The sequence below is a fragment of the Artemia sp. Qi Xiang Cuo genome, chromosome 7 (genome assembly GCF_049724085.1).
Source record: "Artemia sp. Qi Xiang Cuo chromosome 7, ASM4972408v1, whole genome shotgun sequence".
In the NCBI taxonomy this organism is placed as follows: Eukaryota; Metazoa; Arthropoda; class Branchiopoda; order Anostraca; family Artemiidae; genus Artemia; species Artemia sp. Qi Xiang Cuo.
Genome location: NC_142800.1, coordinates 40,632,827 through 40,643,554, shown reverse-complemented (window position 1 = coordinate 40,643,554; position 10,728 = coordinate 40,632,827).

Here is a 10,728-nt window from a genome sequence, read left to right as displayed (position 1 = left end):
TGGGATCTGGGGGGAATTGTTTTGGAGGAGTTCTATGCATTGCCTATTGGAATAAGCTTTAAACTAAAACAAGAAAGGATATTATTATGATAACAGACCGTCTGCACTCTACTGTGGGGAAAACTTCACCGTCCACAAAAGAAACACCACTGTATGGCCCTGAGGAGGATTTTGAGCACGACTGGTTCGGTACAACTACTGATAAATCGAGATAAAAATTCACAAGAAATTTATTTGTAAATTTTTTAAAATGTTCCAATATTGATTTAAGATCTTCTTCTTCTTCTTCTTGTTTAAATGGTGGTTTTGTTGCTGGTGGTGTTAGTGTTAGAGGGCTGACACCTCTACTATATTCCCTTAATTTCTTTCGAATTTGCTTATTGCCAATAAGACTTTTGTGGAAGTTTGATGTATTTAGAAAGCTGTATAGATTATTGTCAAATGGTAAAAGTCCATTACGATCTGTAACCATATCACAAATTAAATCAAGTAGATTATAACTTTTTCCCTGATTTATAATTCGTTTCCCTGCGCTATTGACTTGAGCTTTATGATGATCATTACCACTTTCCAACATGAGATATGTTAATATTCTTTACTCTACTCACAATATTTGCTGGGCAGTAGTTTTCAAATAGATGTCACTATTGAATTCAAGTCCTTCTCCTTTGATTGTGCTGTTGCTGTTGCTGCAGAATCTTGAGGAGATGTTTCCTTTGGGGGGTTTCTCACGATATGGTCTATGTTTATCCACGCGACAAAGTGCGTCTTGAAGTAGAACTAGCTTTTTATCATCGGCAATATTTCATCTTTAATGAATTTTCTTACATTGTCCTCAAAGTGTTCAATTGGTGAAAGCACAAGTTTGATTGGAGTCAATTTTTAGGGTAGAGAATCTAGAGAAAATTGTTTACAAGTCCTAGGATTATTGGCAGCAAAGTGTAAAAAAAAGCTATCGCCAGCTTGAGGGAGACATTTTCTTTTAAAATCTTTTCCTTTGTTTTTGCAAGTCAAGGCACGTACAGTGGAACGATGTTGCTTTGTCTGTTGCTGAACAACTTCTGGCAACTATACATTGCCCTCTATTAAATTTAAATGAAGTTCAGATATTAGATTAATAAATTCTTTGTCAACACCATGTTTGAGTATAGCCTTCCTGAGTGGTGGTTTTGAAGTGCTTAGAACGGAAAATAAGTGTCTATTTTCGTGTAGTTTTTTCAGTGTCATGATGACAACTAGTAGCACTTTCTACTGTTCAACGGAAGATATACGGTAATTTCTACTGTTCACCGGAAGATACACGGTAATTAATAAGGTAATAAGAAAACTGTATACAAGTCCTGCGATTATTTGCAGTAAAAGTGTAAAAAAGCTACCACCCGCTTGAAGGAGACGTTTTCTTTTAAAATCTTTTCCTTTGTTTTTGCAAGTCAAGGCACGAACAGTAGAGCGATGTTGCTTTGTCTGTTTTCTAACACCTTCTGGCAACTGTACATTGCCGTCTGTTAAATTTAAACAAATTTCATATAATAGATTAATAAATTCTTTGTCAACACCATGTGAGAGTATGGCCTTCCTGAGTTGTGGTTTTGAAGTGCTTAGAACGTAAAATAAGTGTCTATTTTCGTGTAGTTTCTTCTGTGTCATAATGGGAACTAATAGCCCTTTCTACTGTTCACCGGAAGATATACGGTAATTTCATTGTTAAAATATCTGTAACAAATGCAAATTCTCGGGTGTATTCTTATTATGATCTAACAGAATGTACCCGTATGGCTTATTTGTCGCCAGACTGTACACTGAAAGTAGAAATTTGGGAGCATCGGGATATATTTGTTTATTGAGAGTAATTAGGGAACTTGAATCCCAAACAACACGATAGATCATATATTAGGTGCAGTTCAAAATAAGGGTCCTCATACACTTGCTCTGATGAAAGAGCTTGTGTGGAACTAGGGTTATGGAAATGCGTTCATGATGAGAGCAAACAGTAAACAATTCTAGAGTTTCCTGTGAGAATTGCTCAATGGTTTCTGCTAAATCATCAATAATCAGCCATGAGTTTGGCTAAATACTATTGAAAACATCAAGTCCTCGTATAAATTGTATTGGCATAGATGCAGAAGTAGCAATAGCTTTTATTTAATCACTGGACTCTTGCCAAATACTATAGCAAAAGTAAATTTTTTTCGGTTTTTCCAAAAATATTTTATTACAATTTTTAATTATTTTTGCGAAAAGTGTCGTTTTCCCCGACATTAACGAACCACAGAGAAACGATCTTAATAGTATTTTAAATTGATACATACTGCTGTTGATGCAGTTGGACTACAACTAACTGTAAACCATACTTGTCTAATGAATAAATAATAATAATATTTTCCCCTAGACTAAAGCAGCAGCAGAATCTATAGCAACAAGAACAACAAAAACATATTTTTTCTTTTATTAGCAACACTTTTTGTACAACAATCAATAATAATAGCAAGATAATAGAACAACAACAACAATTTAATATTTTTCATTTATTGACAACGATAAGAACAACAATAAGAACATGTATTTTAAATAATGCATACACTTCAGTAGCTACAACAATAGCAAGAACAGCACAGTTGAACATATTTGTAGACTAAGAGGATAGAATATGAAACACTATTTTCAACATTTAAAAGATGAGAATCCCCCCTAACCACGGGGATGAAGACCGGGACCCCCCCCCCCCACCCACCCCCAACTCCAGTGCCGATGGCCGACCCGGGCCGGCCCGAAGGCCTGGACCCCCCGGTGGCCGGAAAGCGCGGGGGCCAGCTCGCTGCGGGGTCAAAAACAACTCTATATACAATAGCAAGAAAAAGTTAAATTATGGTGATGTTGATCACGATGATGATGGCAAAATAGAATGTATATTATAGGCAAATTTTTGTCCTCCAAAAAAACCACCCACTAAGTTCTAGTACTATTTTGAATTTAAGTTAATTTATCCAGACCGAGTTGTTTTCGATAGTTCATACATTCAACTCGATCTAAAATACGGTAGTGACCTTTGGGGACTACTTTCACATCATCCTCAAGTATATACCCCTTGTCAGATATGCAAGACATGGCATTTTTTTCAACTCCAACAGCATAACTTTTAAATTGTGGAGAGCGAGTTACTATTACTTTTGCTCTTGGCACTAAACTACTCTCCACGCAGTTTCTGTAGACACTCATGTCAAAATTATTTTTTACAAAGAGTTTAGGCACCCCTTTGCACGCTTGTTTTACATCCTTATAGTGTGTTTCCACACAGTATACTTTTGGACCGGGGAACACCCCACTGGATATTAAATCACTCCCCGTCTCATATTCTAACATTAATAATTGTTTGGAGGCCTTGCGTTTCACCAACTCGGGATAGACGCTCTCATTCCAATTTGTAAAATCCATCTGTGAGCTTATGTGCACAACATTTTCCAAATCTTCCAATAAATTCTCGGTTTTAACTTTTAACAATAAAGAATCTGAGTCTCCCTAGTACACTTGAACTTCCCCCTCCCTTAGCCATTGTACGTTACAACATTGTAAAAGTATGACAACATGAGTTTCTTGGAAATATCCTCGGCCAAAGACAAATTGTATGGACTCAAAGAGTCCTTGGTCACCGGTCTATTTACACAAGGAAAAACAAAATTTTTGACGGAGTCGTAGAGCGCCATTTGTATGTGACCGTCAGTTTCCAAAAACCATCCTTGGGGACCATTTTCATCGACAGTTTGAATGTTGGGGAAATCTATGGCACAAGGATTTTCAAGCCATTTGTAATTGCCAGAAGGTAAATTGTAGTGAAACATTGCCGGGGGTAGAGTGAGTTCATGTCCAGAAAAACAGCATTGGACTTTACACCGTCAACAAGTTCTGTCCAGTTGGATCAGTTGCTAAGATGCGATGCCCGTGAAAAACATATCCCCCCCATAGATCTTTCTACAAATAAGTTTTGATCCACATCGGTGATTAGACCTATTTCCTCCCTACTGATTTTTAGAATTAAATCCATCACCAGGTGTGGTGTTGAAAAACAATAAGCAATGTATAGGACGAATTCCGAATAGATTTGGTCTCTGTTCTTGCAGACAATATCAAAAAAGAGTTAACACATCGCTTTCCAAGTACATTCTACAATAATCCCAACCATTTTTACAGTCTCCTTTAGCCCATAACCTCTTAAAAAATTCAGATTTTCGGCAGTGCATTCACTATCGGAATGTGAATTATAGAATGCTTCAATAGGAGGGAGTTTCTCCTCACTTAAGCTTGCGCCAGAGTTGTAATAATCATATGCACATATGCCTTTGCAAGTTAGTAAGTCATATATTTCATTGTTGGAAAGCGCTGTTTAAGCGGAGGGAAATTATCGAAATTGTCACTTTTCTGCACTTTAATGAGTTGACTGAGAGCTTTGGGGAAAAAACTATATGAATCTAAAACATTGATTTTATTCTAATAGGTATGCCCACTATCCACTGTTTGCCACTTGAATTCTAAAAGCAACAACTCCTCAGCTGATTTGAGTATAATATTGTAGGTAAATGAGTTATCTACCCATGGGCTATCTGCAACTCCCTACCTGTGCATACGTGCCAATGCTGGTAAAATAAATTTCAATTCGTAATTTGAATTGTGAATAAAAACTGGTATACAGAACTGCTGCCCACATTCACATTGCACGATTGATGTACTACGCCACGAAAATTACTACCCCGTGACGATATTTCCTGCCATAAATGGTCGTGGCAACGATAATTCCCCTTCCCCTCCCCCCTTAGTCTTTTTTTCCCTAGTCTCTTTCCCCTTAGTCCCCTCTACAAATTCCCCCTTGCATACACAACATATTTTCCTATTTTTAATTGCCAGGCGATCCTCTGCTGATAGAATTATTGGGTAATGTGTATCTCCCAAGCGGGAGATTGTCCTATTCGCTGTGAATTAATTTAGTCAATGCTTTGACCATACAATCTTCCTCGTCCAGTGTCTCAACTATTTCTAACAGTCGCATAGTGTTACCACTGTTTCTTTGAGCGTGGACATAGGAAACTTCAATAGTTTGATGTTCTTTGATACGATTTGGATATTGGGGGTCGTTAACAACTGTGAGTTTAGTCTCACAGTTCAAACTTATTTTATCACTTTGCATAAGTGTATTCTGAAAATTTCTAAATCGTAAAATTGATCGGTTACCAGCAACTGTCTCCACAGATTGATAGTCGTGTCTTTTGCAGTGTTTCATGTCATTCTCAAGCTTTAATTCACTCCAAAATCTAGACAAACACATTGGGCAATAGTAGCGTACCCCATGTGTTTTAACCTCCCCCAGAAACTCTACTAATATCCAATATTTGGTTGAAATGGCCAATTGAATCATATTCACTAGATGGTGGATACAACAGCCAAATCCAATGCTTCAAAGATTCAATTGACGGGGCCCTTACTGGAAATATTACTCCATTTTTATTAGACCGCATCCCCTCTTCAAATTCAGTTTCGTATTGTAGCACTGTAAAACCAATCTTTAAATGTGCGTCTTCCCGTTCATATATGTCTATTCCTTTGAGTGTTATAGGAAATTTATCTGTTAAACAAGTGATATCTACTCGGGGGAAATCAGACCTCTCTTTTCCATGTAGGGCCCCCTGGTCCAAATTTCTCTTAGTAGGTTTGTCTTCTAGAGGCCGGAAAACTGATATAAGAAATGCGTACATGAAACACTTTTGGCCTGTTTCGAAACATATTCGTTGAACACCCTTGCACCCTTCTAAATCAGGATTATATTTTAATTCAATTGCCCTGTCCCTCTTAAAATAAAATATTTTCTAAATTTAAATATATTCACACTAAAATTTTCAACAAATAAAACCCCTGAACCAGTACCCTTCTCATTATAATTGTTCAAATGAGTGAAAACATTGTCTATATATTTTATTAGACCATTCTCATAATTCTGCAAATGAGGGTGAAGCACCATCAATTCAGTGTGCGCATAATGGTCGTAGACTTCACCATAATTTTCATCTAAATAGAATATTTTTGAAACTGAGGCTTCTATGCTGTCTCGCCCTCCCCACAGTTAAATTTGGTGCCCAGGAAGTGCTCGAATCTTCTCCACATATGCATGTATAATACATATGGGATTGATTGTAATATTTCTGGCCATCAGTGCATTAAAGGGATCGCCAAAAGTCGCAGTAAAAGTATCTATCGTATTCAGAATTTAATTTGTTTGGTGAAATTTGGGTAGCGATGATGGTAAGAATTGTATATCATCACTACCTACCACTCCCTCACCACTTTGTTTAACATCAACAATAGGGTTGGTGTGTGGAGTGAAATCCCACAGTTCACTAAGCATAGCCTCTAACGTGTTAGGACTATGTGAATCAGTGCAAGCGAATTAATTTTTCTTCTTCAATTAAATTGGGTTGAAATGGGGTTATGTCCATTAAATGTGTTGGGGAAGGGACCTCATTTAACTCAAGAATAAAATTATCTAAAATTTATATGCTGTTAGGACTCAGCCAAGGTAAATCGTCCTCTAGCATATCTTGATCTGAACTAACTTCATTGCTTTGTTCAACTTTGCTAGTATCTACATCTAAAGAATTATTACCACCAGTGAAATATTCTCCTAATAAGTTATCTGACCATTCAGGATCATTAATAATGTCAGAAGGTATATCATCTAAATTGTCACTATCATCATAATACTCCCGTAAAAATTTACCGTACCGTTCACCGATAGGTGGTGTTTCAAGGACCCCATTGTCACGAAATTCCATTGGGCCTTCAATTAAAGTTGTCCCGTTAATGAGGTCACATTATTCATGGCTTGATTCTTCTGTTAGAGGGGGAGGAAGTGATGATATGACATCTGTTCTAACCTATAAAGAAAATAGACACTTATTTTCAAAGTGTATAAATCACCCTTTTTTTAAAAGCTGGAAATTGGATTAATACCGACGTATATTTTCAAATCATTTAAAACATTGAAAAAAAAACACTTAGTAGCAGAAGCAGTAGCAATATCTGTGTGCAAATAGTGTCATTTGATTAGTTCACTGCCCCATCCCCTAATCATCCTATACATATCCTGAGAGTTTCAATTTAATACACCCCCTCTATGTATTGTTACTGATATATCATATTAACAATAAAAATGAATATAGTATATTCTGAATTTGGCTATACTGTTCAGATGTCTATTTGACCAAGTCCTGGGAACGCTAGCATGGATTTATGCAATAGTCTAAGGAATTCTGACATGAAGCTAGATCTAAAAATCGATAATGCTTGGAAAGATATTACGATAAACTGTTGATTATGGCTTCATATAGGGTAAGTGATGAAGCCTGTAGATTGTAATTTATAAGAGATCTGTAATTTAAAATTTTTTAGGCTTAGAGATAAATTCCGGAATTATTATTATCTCAAAGCCTTTATAACGCAACTTGGCATCCATATTGAAAGTAGAAACGAAAATGGTGAGGGATGTTCTAATATAATATTAAGAAGTCGGCTTAGGGTTATTAAAAAGATCAAAGTACTTAAAGGGGTTTCAGAGCTAAAATCTTAGGTGTAATAAAGGTTTAGAATTGCTTACCAACTAAATGTAAACATGGCCAACACTTTGTATTTTACTTTGTTTATTTTTGCTACAAGTAACGCCGCTTGTGTCAGAAACTTTTTCATTTCTACAAAGATGTAAGTAATATTTAAGATTGTATTTATTTTTGTTACATGTAGAGCAATTTACTATTACATACGAGACCAATGTTCAAATCATTTAATAATAGATGAGTTTTAGACATAAAATTATAATGAAAAGGTATGTTTCATTGAAAAAAATAACCTACTTAATAATTTAATACTGATAAACAATGGGTTTGTTTTCTTCAGTATTGTTTAAGAATGATTAAAGATGGTATCTGAGAAATTGATCAATACAGAAATAGAAACAGATTTTCCTTTTTTATGTTCAAACAGTTCAATGGAATAAAATGTTAGTAAAGGTCAATCCTTATACTCCAAATTGAGTATCTCCTTTGGGGCGAAAATCATTAGCGGAAATATCAGTAAATATAACTCACATTAATTGCTTCCTGCGTGGTCATAAACTTTATTGGTAGTTCGCTTTCTTCTATACATTGTCTTGTATTGTCAATGATGGTATTCTCGCCTTGTATATAGGACGTAGAACGTGTGGCGCATTTAGTTACTGAAGGATGTAAGTGATTTCCATCCTCAATCCGAGGCTTCTTTTTGGCGGGAAGGGCACATTCTTCAAAATTATCCTTCAAAAGAAATTAAATTATATTTTGTTTTGTGAAAGCCACAGTGAAAAATAGCTCCCCCTCTCCCTTTACACACCCCCTCTCCATCTTTTATATTAATGTAAAAAAAATTCTACTCTAATGAAAAAGAAGTTCGATATGGTCAACTGTTTTTAAGAGTCACTCTCTCTCTCTAACGAAGATAACTAGTCTTAGACTATGGGGTGTAAAAAAAATATTTTTACATCTTGTATAGTTCAAGCCTAAGATACTTTGTCATTAAGACTCGATGAGGTTTTTAAAAATTCAATAGTTATGTGTAAAACAATATTTTTCTTGTTTTTGGATAATAACGAGTTTATCAAAGTTGAAAGAAGCTATTCTTATACTATCGGATATTAGATGTAAAACTGAAACAAGCTGAAATAAATATTTTTTTTTTTTTGGTCATTAACCATTATGAAATAGTTAATAAGCATTGAAGAAATTATGTTTCTAAAAACAGATTTAAGTGGGGATAAATTTCACTGTTAGTCTAGGCTATGCTATAGACTCCCCATTATAAAGCCTTCGAAATGCTATAAACTCTAGAAATAGAGGCTTGATAGCACGTTCCCACTATATAGACTTATAAATGGAATAAAAAGCTCGTTAACACACACAGCTTATATATCTAAAACTTACATCAACCTAAATTTCCACTGCTAGGCTAGACCCAAAATAAATTAATGTGTTCAGAAAATGCTAGCATGGTTACATTTCATATATGCTTTACGCACCCCCCCCCCCCCACGACACACACACAATGTGCAAACGTGTACCCCAAACCCAACTATCTCAATTTATTATCTATAAAATAAAACTTAAGATATAAATTTGAGTAGCAATAACATCAATATTCTCCATTTTACACACTGTTTATTTCTCAATGTTTTCAAAAGAACTGATATCTTAGGCTTGAAGCGCAAACAACTTATACGGTTGGAATCATAACAAAACAGATAATGCGTAGTTTGATTTTGACATCATCCTATTACATAAATTCAAGCTAAATTCATGTAGGTCAAGTGACTTCACCTAGTCCCAGTAGTAATCTAACTCTCTGGTTGGCCTAGAAATAGGCGTATGATCTTTTCCCGGTAGTTGTCCCGGTAGTAAGTCGAAATGCCTCCCTACTTATACCTTTGGCGCATTTAACGTTTCTATAGAAATTTTTGTTGTACAAGCTTCAAAAAGGGCTCATTTGGGTGCTTTTTTTTATTATTCAAAAATGATCAGAGGGAAAATGTCTCCCTCCACGCCTATCATTTCCTCAAACACTTTCAATAAAAATTTCGATACAGCCATTTTGTTAAGCCTATCAGAAAGGTCTAAAAATTATGTGTTTAAGGATAACAAATCCTCCCGGCCCTCAGGGCAAGGGTTGTAAGTTTTGCCCTTGGGGAAAGACAGGGTTTTTATAGAAAGTGTGGTCATATAAACTTCAAAGGGGGCTAATTGGATTGGTAATCGGACGCTCTAGTGCCGTTTTTAAGAGTCAAAATGATCAGAGGGCAGCTACCCTCTCCTCCCTACACAAACGTCATATCATATAACAAAGCTTTCGGGGATGAAACAAACCCCAGGGAGTAGGGGCAAAGGTTGTAAGTTATGCCCAAGAGGTATTAAAGTTGTTCATGGAAGGGATGGTTGTTTAACTTCAGAAGAGGCTCACTCTTTCTCCCTGAAAAAGAATATGTCAATATGAAACGAACAGGAATTAATAAGAAAAACTTGTCGCACAAAATAAGTTTTTCAAAAAAAGTAAAGAACTCCATTAAACCAAAAATGAACAAAAATAGAATCAAATAATCTACCATGCATACAACTACCACAAATCAGTATTAATAAATAAATTAAACCAAAAATAAAAAGAAATTAGAATAAGTCAAATTGAAAACGAGCAGAAATTAATCTGAGTAGGGTTCTAAACCCTATGATTTCTAAGAGCCATGATTTGATATGTACTTTACTGGAAAGAATTCTTTTAAATATTTTCATTTTTATAACTTTAAGAAATAAAAAATTACTTAAGATTTTAAGGAATGAATATCAGCATATGTATATTTGACAATGCTTATTCTTTTCAGTATATTCATTTGAATAGTTTTTATCACTTTTAACTGTTTTTATTATCACTAAGATTCTATTAATTTTTGGGGGGTGTTTTCCCCCTTTTTCGAAGATAAGGCAAATGTGTTCAGACTCGTAACTTTTGATGGTTAAGATGAAACTTATATGTTTGAAATCAGCATAAAAATTCAATTCTTTTGATGTATCTGCTGGTATTAAAATTCCGTTTTTTAGAGTTTCAGTTACTATTGAGCTGGGCCGCTCCTTACTTATAGTTCGTTACCACAAACTGTTTGATGCAAATTGGCAA